Source organism: Stegodyphus dumicola, chromosome 11, assembly GCF_044657685.1.
Source record: "Stegodyphus dumicola isolate Sdum_Otavi_A_Nest chromosome 11, ASM4465768v1".
Classification (NCBI taxonomy): domain Eukaryota; kingdom Metazoa; phylum Arthropoda; class Arachnida; order Araneae; family Eresidae; genus Stegodyphus; species Stegodyphus dumicola.
Window position 1 is genome coordinate 36,732,831 of NC_140778.1, and position 9,856 is coordinate 36,742,686.

General features: G+C 37.7%; 1 long non-coding RNA gene across 2 annotated transcripts in view; it reads right to left on the minus strand.

The window, feature by feature from the left end:
- The window catches only part of LOC146993887 (uncharacterized), a 151,623-nt gene extending 147,859 nt beyond the window's left edge, over nt 1-3,764 (minus strand). For both annotated transcript variants that reach the window (XR_015043823.1, XR_015043822.1), the window contains exon 1: nt 3,551-3,764. This is a non-coding gene — a long non-coding RNA (uncharacterized LOC146993887). The remainder of the gene's footprint in view (nt 1-3,550) is intronic.
- Between the last annotated feature and the right edge of the window lie 6,092 nt (nt 3,765-9,856).

Here is a 9,856-nt window from a genome sequence, read left to right on the forward strand (position 1 = left end):
TTGCCAATTATTATATAATTAAATAAAATTAATTTATTATTATTACTAAAATAGTTAATAAATAAATAAATAAAATGTAAAGAGATAAATTAAAATTTAATAAGCGATTTGTAATATAATTTTATTACAAAAAATAAAATTTTCGAGATCAAATTTCTACTGAAATTGATGTTCAGTTACAAAAAAGAAGCGCCGGAGCCTTCTGATTTAGGGCTCCGGTGCGCTCCGACTAGAATTATAATTTATACCAAAGCCTAGCACCGGTGGGCTCTGGCGCAATTTAAGCTCTGCTGAAAATGAAAGTCATTGAAGTTCAATTCTAGCTCGTATTCACGTTACTTATGATGGGAAAGACTACTAAGAATAACTCTGCAATCAACCCGTTTGCCTGGGATCGACTCCGAGTCGAACTTTCATAATGCAGTGGTCCTGACACTCAGCCACTGGTGGAACATCTACCTAAAAGGAGGGATGCCTTTGCGGAAAATTTTCTAAAGAAAACTGGCTCGGCTCATATATTACTTGCTACACATACGAAAAACCACAAAAATGTTTAGAAAACAGATCCGTTAGCCTGGATTTGAACTCTATTCAAACTACAAGTATTAAATGATCCAGTTCCAGGATGCGAACCAAAGACTTTTAAACTACGAGCTATATACTTGTTAAGGTGAAACACCGAAATCTGGAGAATGTCGACTTTCACCGGTGAATGTCAACACAGAGACTTCACATAGTCGCTTGGTGCATGTCCGAAATATTTTCCAAATATTCTTATTTCTGTCTTACACCGGTAAATGTCAACATTCACCATGTGCTAATGGTGAATGTTGAACATATAAGACTATTATATTTTCTTCTCTGTAATTCAGTCTCGAAAAAACGCACTTGAGACTTAAAATAACAACTGAAAACATACAGTACATTCAAAATGAGAAAGGAAAATAATAGAAGTTACAAACTTACTAAATTATGTGATTCAAATCTTAATTACTGCAACAACTTAAACTATTAAGACACTTTGTGCAAAAGAGGTCCTTGCTTTTACAACTGCATTTATTTGTTGAACACTTCCTTTTGCAATGACAGCAAGTACATATACTCCTCTTTTTTCGACCTACACCAGAGCATATCCGTGATTGTCGACATACACCGGTGAGGGTCCGAATGTACAAGAATGTAATGCAATATTCGATCTTTCACCAACGCATTTGGTGAATGTTGACATTCTCCGGTGAAAGTCGACATTCTCCAATTTCGGTCTTTCACGGTAATATACTCACATCACAAAGAAAGGATTACATTCTTCCCTACTCAGGGGCGTAGCTAGAGTTTTCAGCGCCCAGAGACAACTCAAGATTTTGCGCCCCTCTCTGTACGCCACGAATGGAAAACACTTCATTCTAAAATTTCGTATCATCAATTAGGCGCCCCCTGGATGCTGCCCCCAGGACCCTTTGCCCCACCCTAGCTACGCCACTGCCCCTACTAAAGCGCAATTGGAAAGCGGTAAGAGATCCGATCGACCAAGTTCAGACAAGTAGTGATGAATTATTTATCTTCCACACGCAAAGGAGAAGTTCCATTTTCTAATTAACTAATTATCATATTCTTTAGCAGTCCGAATATTTTATACCTTTACCTTTTCCAGAAATACTTCAGGGAATAAAAATAATACCGTATTAACTCGCGTATCCCCTCTTTCTTTACAAATTTTATCGTCTTAAAATCGAGAGGGGAGAATTAGGCGGATCATTTAATTTCCGAAGGACGCGTTTGCAATGAGAACGTAACAAATGAAAAGCAGTCGTGGATTAACTCCGGGTAACTATCCCAAGATTGTCTCTTTAAAAGAAACCTACATTCCGATAAGAATCATAGTAATATTAACATATCTAATAAAATATCTTCATTTCTAATTACTTGTAAATTGAATCGTCGCCCGGTCTTATCGTCGTCTCCATAAGTAATTATGCCTCAAATCTCTAGAAATAATTATGCCGACTCGTCGAAATGTAGACTACATGCCAGTTCCTGCTTGATTTGCTGTGATGGGTAGCTGACAAGAAACTCGACAGTTAGAAGGCGAAGGTTGGGCGTGACCTTCGCAGGTAATTTGCAAGGGTTGGTCTTTGTTAGTAAGACGAAAACAATCACTAAGTGGGCGAATCCCTTATAAAATTTAGGGGAGCTTATTCTCTGAACGCACTGGGAAAGGGGAAAATGACGCGAATATTTCTAAAATTTTCAGAACATGGCGTAAAAAACTTTGGGGGGGGATGCGAGAGGAAATATGGTATCCGGGTGTTGCTTTTTTGCACGAAAAACATCCCCCCTTTCTCACTTTGCCAGTTCAGCATGTAGAGTCATTTCGAACTAGAAAACAGTAAAATTCCCTGCCTCCAATGACATCACGAAAGCACGCAATCGGGAGGGCGAAAATTCGTTACATTCTCCCCCACTTACGGGATGACCAGGGTGAAAGTAACCCGATTGCCAAATCAAGGCCGTGACGAATTATCGTCCACCAACTTTTAATTTGGTTACAGACATTATATTTATTTCGATTCAAGAAAGAGGGGCTGTGTCTGAACTCCGGACTTTCTAGTTACTAGCCGGATTTGCCTCCAGTTACACCATGAAGGCAGGCGGGGAAGAATAGTTCCTTACATTCTCCCCACCCCATTAAAGGACGAATGGGAAGGAGGAGGACACAAGTGGTGACGAATTACCGTCCACGTTAATTTAGTTCGCGGCTCAGAGTCACTAGAACTTATTTCTGAACAGGTAACAAGAAAAATCTGTTATCGTTCGCGGGTATTCGAACTCGAGATATACTTCCAACTATACTACGAAGGCACGCACTAAGGAGGATAAAAATTTCTCGTGAGTATTCACGGGAAAAAGAGATTAATAAAAATTATTTATTTCATTGGATTTAATATTTGGAGCTTCGAACAATGCTTTGACTACTTCCACATGACCATTCTGTTTTGCCCAATGAAATGGGGTCCAACCACAATTATTTTTTGTATTTACCTGAATATTAGAATTATTCAGTAATAGTTTAACTATTCCTGCATGACCATTCCGTGCTGCCCAATGAAGTGGGGTCCAGCCGTAAATATTCTTTTCATTGACGTGAATACGTTGATCTTTCAGTAAATTTCTTACTATCTCTATACAACCCGTTCGTGATGCACTATAAAGTAGGGTATAGCCACTCTTACTTACCTCGTTGGCATCAAATTGGTTCATTCTTATACTTATTACAAGCAAACGTAATGAATACAATACAAAAATATATTACTGAAATTGAATGGTATACAGGGTCCGTACACATTTCTGCACACGGAAATTAAGTACTTTTAAGGACTTAATTTCCTTGTGCAGAAATGAAATTAATGAAAAACATTAAGGATCTATAAGCAATATGCAAGTTGGGATCGTGCTTTTAAAAATACAAGTAGAAATCACGATTCCAAATACATCTCTTCAAAAGAAATAAATTTGCACAGTATATTTATCAAAAAATCAACATAAAACTTACCCGTGCATGCAAATGGGGCGTTCCGTGTCGTAGAAATTTTCAATCATTCGTATCTTCAAAAACAACCACAATCTTGATACAGAAAGCACATTTTTCGAAACCGAAGCACAAAATAAATTATAATAACACACTTTCAGAAGCACAAAAGCAAAATGCACCAAAATTATAAAGATTCTCGAAACACCAAACCATTCAACCAACACGGCTGCTGACCTGCCCGTCGCAAAGGGGTGTTAGGTTTGCCAGAATGTGTAAGGAAAGTCAAGGTACCGAGATTTGGCGCGAAATCGCCCATTTAGCGATATGCCATAGACGGAATGAGAACATTCTGGAACTAAATTTTAGCGGTTTTTTTAGGGAATATTTCGAAAGGTAGGTTAAAACTCTATATACCCTGCCTATACAAGAAGATAGTAGTGTCTTGAAGGTCAGAGATTGGCTAGAGAGCAACGACAGAGTCGAAAGTTGTATTTTAGGTCTTTGCCGTGAAGCTTTCTTCACTGTTATAACCTCAAGGGTGCGTTGCTGATTGTTTCCGTGTGTTCGTAGTAGTTTTGTAAACGTGTCTTTGGAACTGTCCTGTGTATGAGCGCTTACTGGCCAATAAATTGTGTTTCAATTCTTCATCAATTACTCCAAATCCACAAACCCGTAATGCAAAGATTCGAAAGGAAATCATTTTAATTCTGCATGTACTTTTGAGCCCAGTCTCAAAATTGCTTAGAAGACTAAAAGCATTTTCAATTCTGCTTCAAAAGAAAATAATGCTTGTACAGAGCAACCATATAATTGTTATCGAAGATCCTTAATTTTTTAAAACTTCCTATTTCTATTCTCGTCGAAATATAGGATGACATGAAAAAACTGAAATAACATAAATTTAAAGAGTTTTTAAAATTATTGTACATTTTTTATCCGTGTGCTTACTTTAATGCTTCATTAGGATTAAACTATTTTTACGATTAGCGACTCTTCACCATAATCGCGAATGGGCAATCCCCCCCCAGTTGGGGCAATGTTTTTCCACCCCAGTTGGGGCAATTTTCCCCCCACCCCAGTTGGGGCAATTTTTTCCCACCCCATTTGGGGCAATTTTTTTTCCGCCCCAGTTGGCAATTCTTTTCCACCCCAGTTGGAGCAATTTTTTTTGCACACAGTTGGGGCAATTTTTTAGGCATACCATCCTTCCGTTAGGCATACATCCTTTGAACGCGTAGAAATGTTATAAAAACTAAACTCGCATGGTCTCCTGGAATAGGCATTGCAGTCAATTAGTTTGTATCCCGAAATACCGGAATAGCAGTAAACTGGGGAAAATAAATTGTAATTCTACGCTTCCTATCTGTGTCATATCTTCTACAATTTCAAAGAACATAGGTTAAAGTAAACTCATTGCTCTACTCGGAACACTCACATGTGTACCAAATCAATTAGGCGAAATATTAGTTCTGATAAATGTTTTAATAGGAACTGGCAGCGAGAATCCAACACTGGTGTTAATATTAGTGGCGTCACTTAAAAATTAAGGCTGTGTAGAAATGTGAATACCTATTTTTGTAAAAAAGCAACTAGAACTTACTTAATAGGTATGGCGTTCACTCATAGCAGGAGCGCAACTATGGCAACGCGAACTTGAGACAGTTGATGTGAGAGCAATAGTATGGAGACACGGTATGGTGAGTTTTCCAAATCTTATGTGTAGACGGTGGCTTTCTTCTTATTTTGATGGTCAAGAGCGCACAATTTCATCCAGATCGGAATAAAAGTGTACATTTGTACAAATTACAAAACAAAGAAAAAATTATCCCAGCCCACCACAGTTGGGGCAATTTTTTCTCACCCCAGTTGGGGAATTTTTTCCACCCCAGTTGGGGCAATTTCTTTCCCACACCAGTTGGGGTAATTTTTTCCCACCCCAGTTGGGGTAATTTTTCCCACCCCAGTTGGGGCAATTTTTTTCCCACCCCAGTTAGGGCAATTTTTTCCCAAACCAGTTGGGGCAATTTTTTTCCACCCCAGTTGGAGCAATTTTTTTTTGCACTCAGTTGGGGCAATTTTTTAACCATACCATCCTTCCGTTAGGCATACATCCTTTGAACACGTAAAAATATTATAATAACTAAACTCGCTTGGTCTCCTGGAATAGGCATTGCAGTCAATTAGTTTGTATCCCGAAATACCGGAATAGCAGTAAACTGGGGAAAATAAATTGTAATTGTACCCTTCCTATCTGTGTCATATCTTCTACAATTTCAAAGCACATAGTTTAAAGTAAACTCATTGTTCTACTCGGAACACTCGTATGTGTGCCAAATCAATTAGGCGAAATAGTAGTTCTGATAAATGTTTTAATAGGAACCGGCAGCGGGAATCCAACTTTGGTGTTAATATTAGTGGCGTCGCTTAAAATTTAAGGCTGTGTAGAAATGTGAATACCTATTTTTGTAAAAAAGCAACTAGAACTTACTTAATAGGTATGGCGTTCACTCATAGCGGGAGCGCAACTATGGCAACGCGAACTTGAGACAGGTGATGTGAGAGCAATAGTATGGTGAGTTTTCCAAATCTTATGTGTAGACGGTGGCTTTCTTCTTATTTTGATGGTCAAGAGCGCACAATTTCATCCAGATCGGAATAAAAGTGTACATTTGTACAAATTACAAAACAAAGAAAAAATTATCCCAGCCCACCACAGTTGGGGCAATTTTTTCTCACCCCAGTTGGGGAATTTTTTCCACCCCAGTTGGGGCAATTTCTTTCCCACACCAGTTGGGGTAATTTTTTCCCACCCCAGTTGGGGTAATTTTTCCCACCCCAGTTGGGGCAATTTTTTTCCCACCCCAGTTAGGGCAATTTTTTCCCAAACCAGTTGGGGCAATTTTTTTCCACCCCAGTTGGAGCAATTTTTTTGCACTCAGTTGGGGCAATTTTTTAACCATACCATCCTTCCGTTAGGCATACATCCTTTGAACACGTAAAAATATTATAATAACTAAACTCGCTTGGTCTCCTGGAATAGGCATTGCAGTCAATTAGTTTGTATCCCGAAATACCGGAATAGCAGTAAACTGGGGAAAATAAATTGTAATTGTACCCTTCCTATCTGTGTCATATCTTCTACAATTTCAAAGCACATAGTTTAAAGTAAACTCATTGTTCTACTCGGAACACTCGTATGTGTGCCAAATCAATTAGGCGAAATAGTAGTTCTGATAAATGTTTTAATAGGAACCGGCAGCGGGAATCCAACTTTGGTGTTAATATTAGTGGCGTCGCTTAAAATTTAAGGCTGTGTAGAAATGTGAATACCTATTTTTGTAAAAAAGCAACTAGAACTTACTTAATAGGTATGGCGTTCACTCATAGCGGGAGCGCAACTATGGCAACGCGAACTTGAGACAGGTGATGTGAGAGCAATAGTATGGTGAGTTTTCCAAATCTTATGTGTAGACGGTGGCTTTCTTCTTATTTTGATGGTCAAGAGCGCACAATTTCATCCAGATCGGAATAAAAGTGTACATTTGTACAAATTACACAACAAAGAAAAACGAGCACAGATTTTTATATGTACAGATGATTCTAATAAATTCGGTTAGTGTTATTTCATATGTTCAGATAATTTATATGAATTTCGGCTTTTTTCTAAATCGCTTAGTTTGTGAAAAATATAAGAATTAATTTGAAAGGAAAATTAAAATTCCTGCGCTTTGTTGAATGAGAAAAATCTGCTGCGTGGTCGGCGTAAATATTTAATTTGGCTAGTGGCAATGCATTTCTTTTAAATAACTTGTTTGCTAAAGTTGGGTGACAAATATATTGCGATTTGCAACAGACTTCTTTTATACCCCTAAATGAGCTAAATGATTACATTTGAAAAATAAATATTATCTTATGCTTTGGAGAATGCTTTACGGATGACCGGAAACACACGTCCCTATTTATGTTTTATTATTCATTTAGCTAAAATCACAGTGCAATTACTGCTAATTTCATTAACATACAAGTAATCCAACCCCATTATTGCTGTTTTATATGCTTATTTATTTTCTGTAAAAATGCGTTTCTTTGCATTTCTAAAAGCGGGCTGTAAACATAAATGTTTGGGAAACACAGCTAAAATGTTACACTTTTATTTATTTAGGGCCCGATTCATGACATTTTTAACCACAGCGTTAACCCTTTCGGCCCCACCGGGACATATATGTCCCGCAAATGTTTCCAAATCACCCAATGGGAAAAACAAGCGTAAAATTTATTGCCGCGAGTGTCCCACTGGTTTCCTGTGATTACATCTACCTTTTAGTGTAATTTTTTCTCGATAGATGACACTAGTGCCCTGTGAGCTCTTTGTTTTATCGTAACAGTTTTGACAAGCGGGAAAGTTTGGATATTCTGGCAGCCATTTTAGGCGAAGATACATGAGTGGACACACGTGCTGTTTTCGTTGTATGTGATTTTCGTCTATTTTTGCCATATCAAGCAGTTTATTTGAAGTAAGTGAATTTTGATTGTAGATTTTGAAAAAAAAATAATATTATGGGACATATATGTCCCAATGGTCTGTTTTATTGGGACATTATTGTCCCAGTGGTTATTGAAATATATCTATGCCTCATTCTCAAAGTGGTCATTTCTGTATTTTTAGGCATAGCAATATCATGAATCGCAGGAAGGGATTGACAAAGGAAGAAATAATTAAATTATTGAATGAACCGGATTCAAGTGATGAATTGGACGATTCAGATATAGACAAGAAATATGTCCCTAGTTCCTCAGACAGTGATAGCTGTGAAGAATTGAGAGAAAATTCAGGAACATCAAGGGCACCGAAACGAAAGCTGTCATGTCTTGAGCATTCATCAGAACCCTCCGTTGACTCGGACTCTGATGATTTCTCACCCGATGAAGCGGAGCAGGTATCAAAATATAAGTGCAAGGCAAAAAATAAACATAAAAAAAAACTATTTCAAAACCTACTGATCCTGTCATTTGGTCAAATGTTGGTCCAAATTTTGAGCCACGGCTCCATGTATCTAAAGACCGTCCAATTGCAATACTGGCCAAAATCAACAGATCCTCTAATGAATTAGAATGTTTCTCATGTGTATTTCCACGAAGTCTTCTTATTTTTATTTCTCAATGTACCAACCAGCGCCTTGAAATACTAAGACATGAAAAAAAAAGTAGATATTCCTGACACAGACCCTTCAGAAATTATGCTTGTGTTGGGAGTTATGCTTGTCATGTCGTATAATCAAGTACCGAACTTTTCAGATTATTGGTCCAGCAATTCTTCATTGGGAAACGAAGCTATCAAAAATGCGATTTCCCGTAACAGATGCCTATTGCTCTTTGCAAAAATGTACTTCAATGATCCAGAAAAAGATGAGAATGCTCCAAAGACATATTATATGGATGAAGTGGTGGCATGTTTCAAAAGGACATTTATGCAAGCTCGCGAAGATAGTCCCTTTCAAAGCATCGATGAATCCATGGCTAAATTCAAAGGTCGTTCTAGCCTAAAGCAGTATTTACCCCTAAAGCCAATAAAACGGGGAATCAAAGTGTGGGAGAGATGTGATGCTGCTACGGGCTACACCTATGACTTCAATATATATTCTGGCAAAGACATGGATAATACAGATCATGAGGGTACAATACTTGGAGAAAGAGTTGTTCTAAAACTTTCCTCAACAATACGTAACCCAGATGTTACACTTACATTTGATAGATTTTTTACAAGTGTAAACTTATTGGATAACATATCCTTTCCTTCTGTTGGTACTTGTATTTCTCGTAGAAAAGACATGCCAAAATTCTCTGACGAAAAACTTCAAAAAGGTGATTCAGAATTTCTCCAGAATAGAAGAGGAACTCTTGCAGCAAGATGGCAAGATTCAAAGGAAGTTCTGATTCTGAGTAATTGTCACGGACCTGATGTCATACAAGTAAAACGCAAGCAGAAAGATGGAGAAAAAGTAATGACAAATTGTCCTACCGCTATTGCCGACTATAACAGATTTATGGGAGGAGTAGATTTGTCTGATCAAAAGATATGCCTATATGATTTTGACAAATGATCTACAAAATGGTGGAAAAAAGTATTTTATAAACTTTTGATGACAGCTGTTGTGAATGCACACATATTGTTTCAAGAAACCAAACATAGGAAAATACCTCTCTTGCAATACATTGTCCCCCTAGCCGAATTAATGATTGCTCATGGCAAAGAAAATGCAATTGTCAAGAGGAAGAAATCAGGTCGACCGTCAAATGCAACAAAACTGATGTTGAATGTTGGAGATC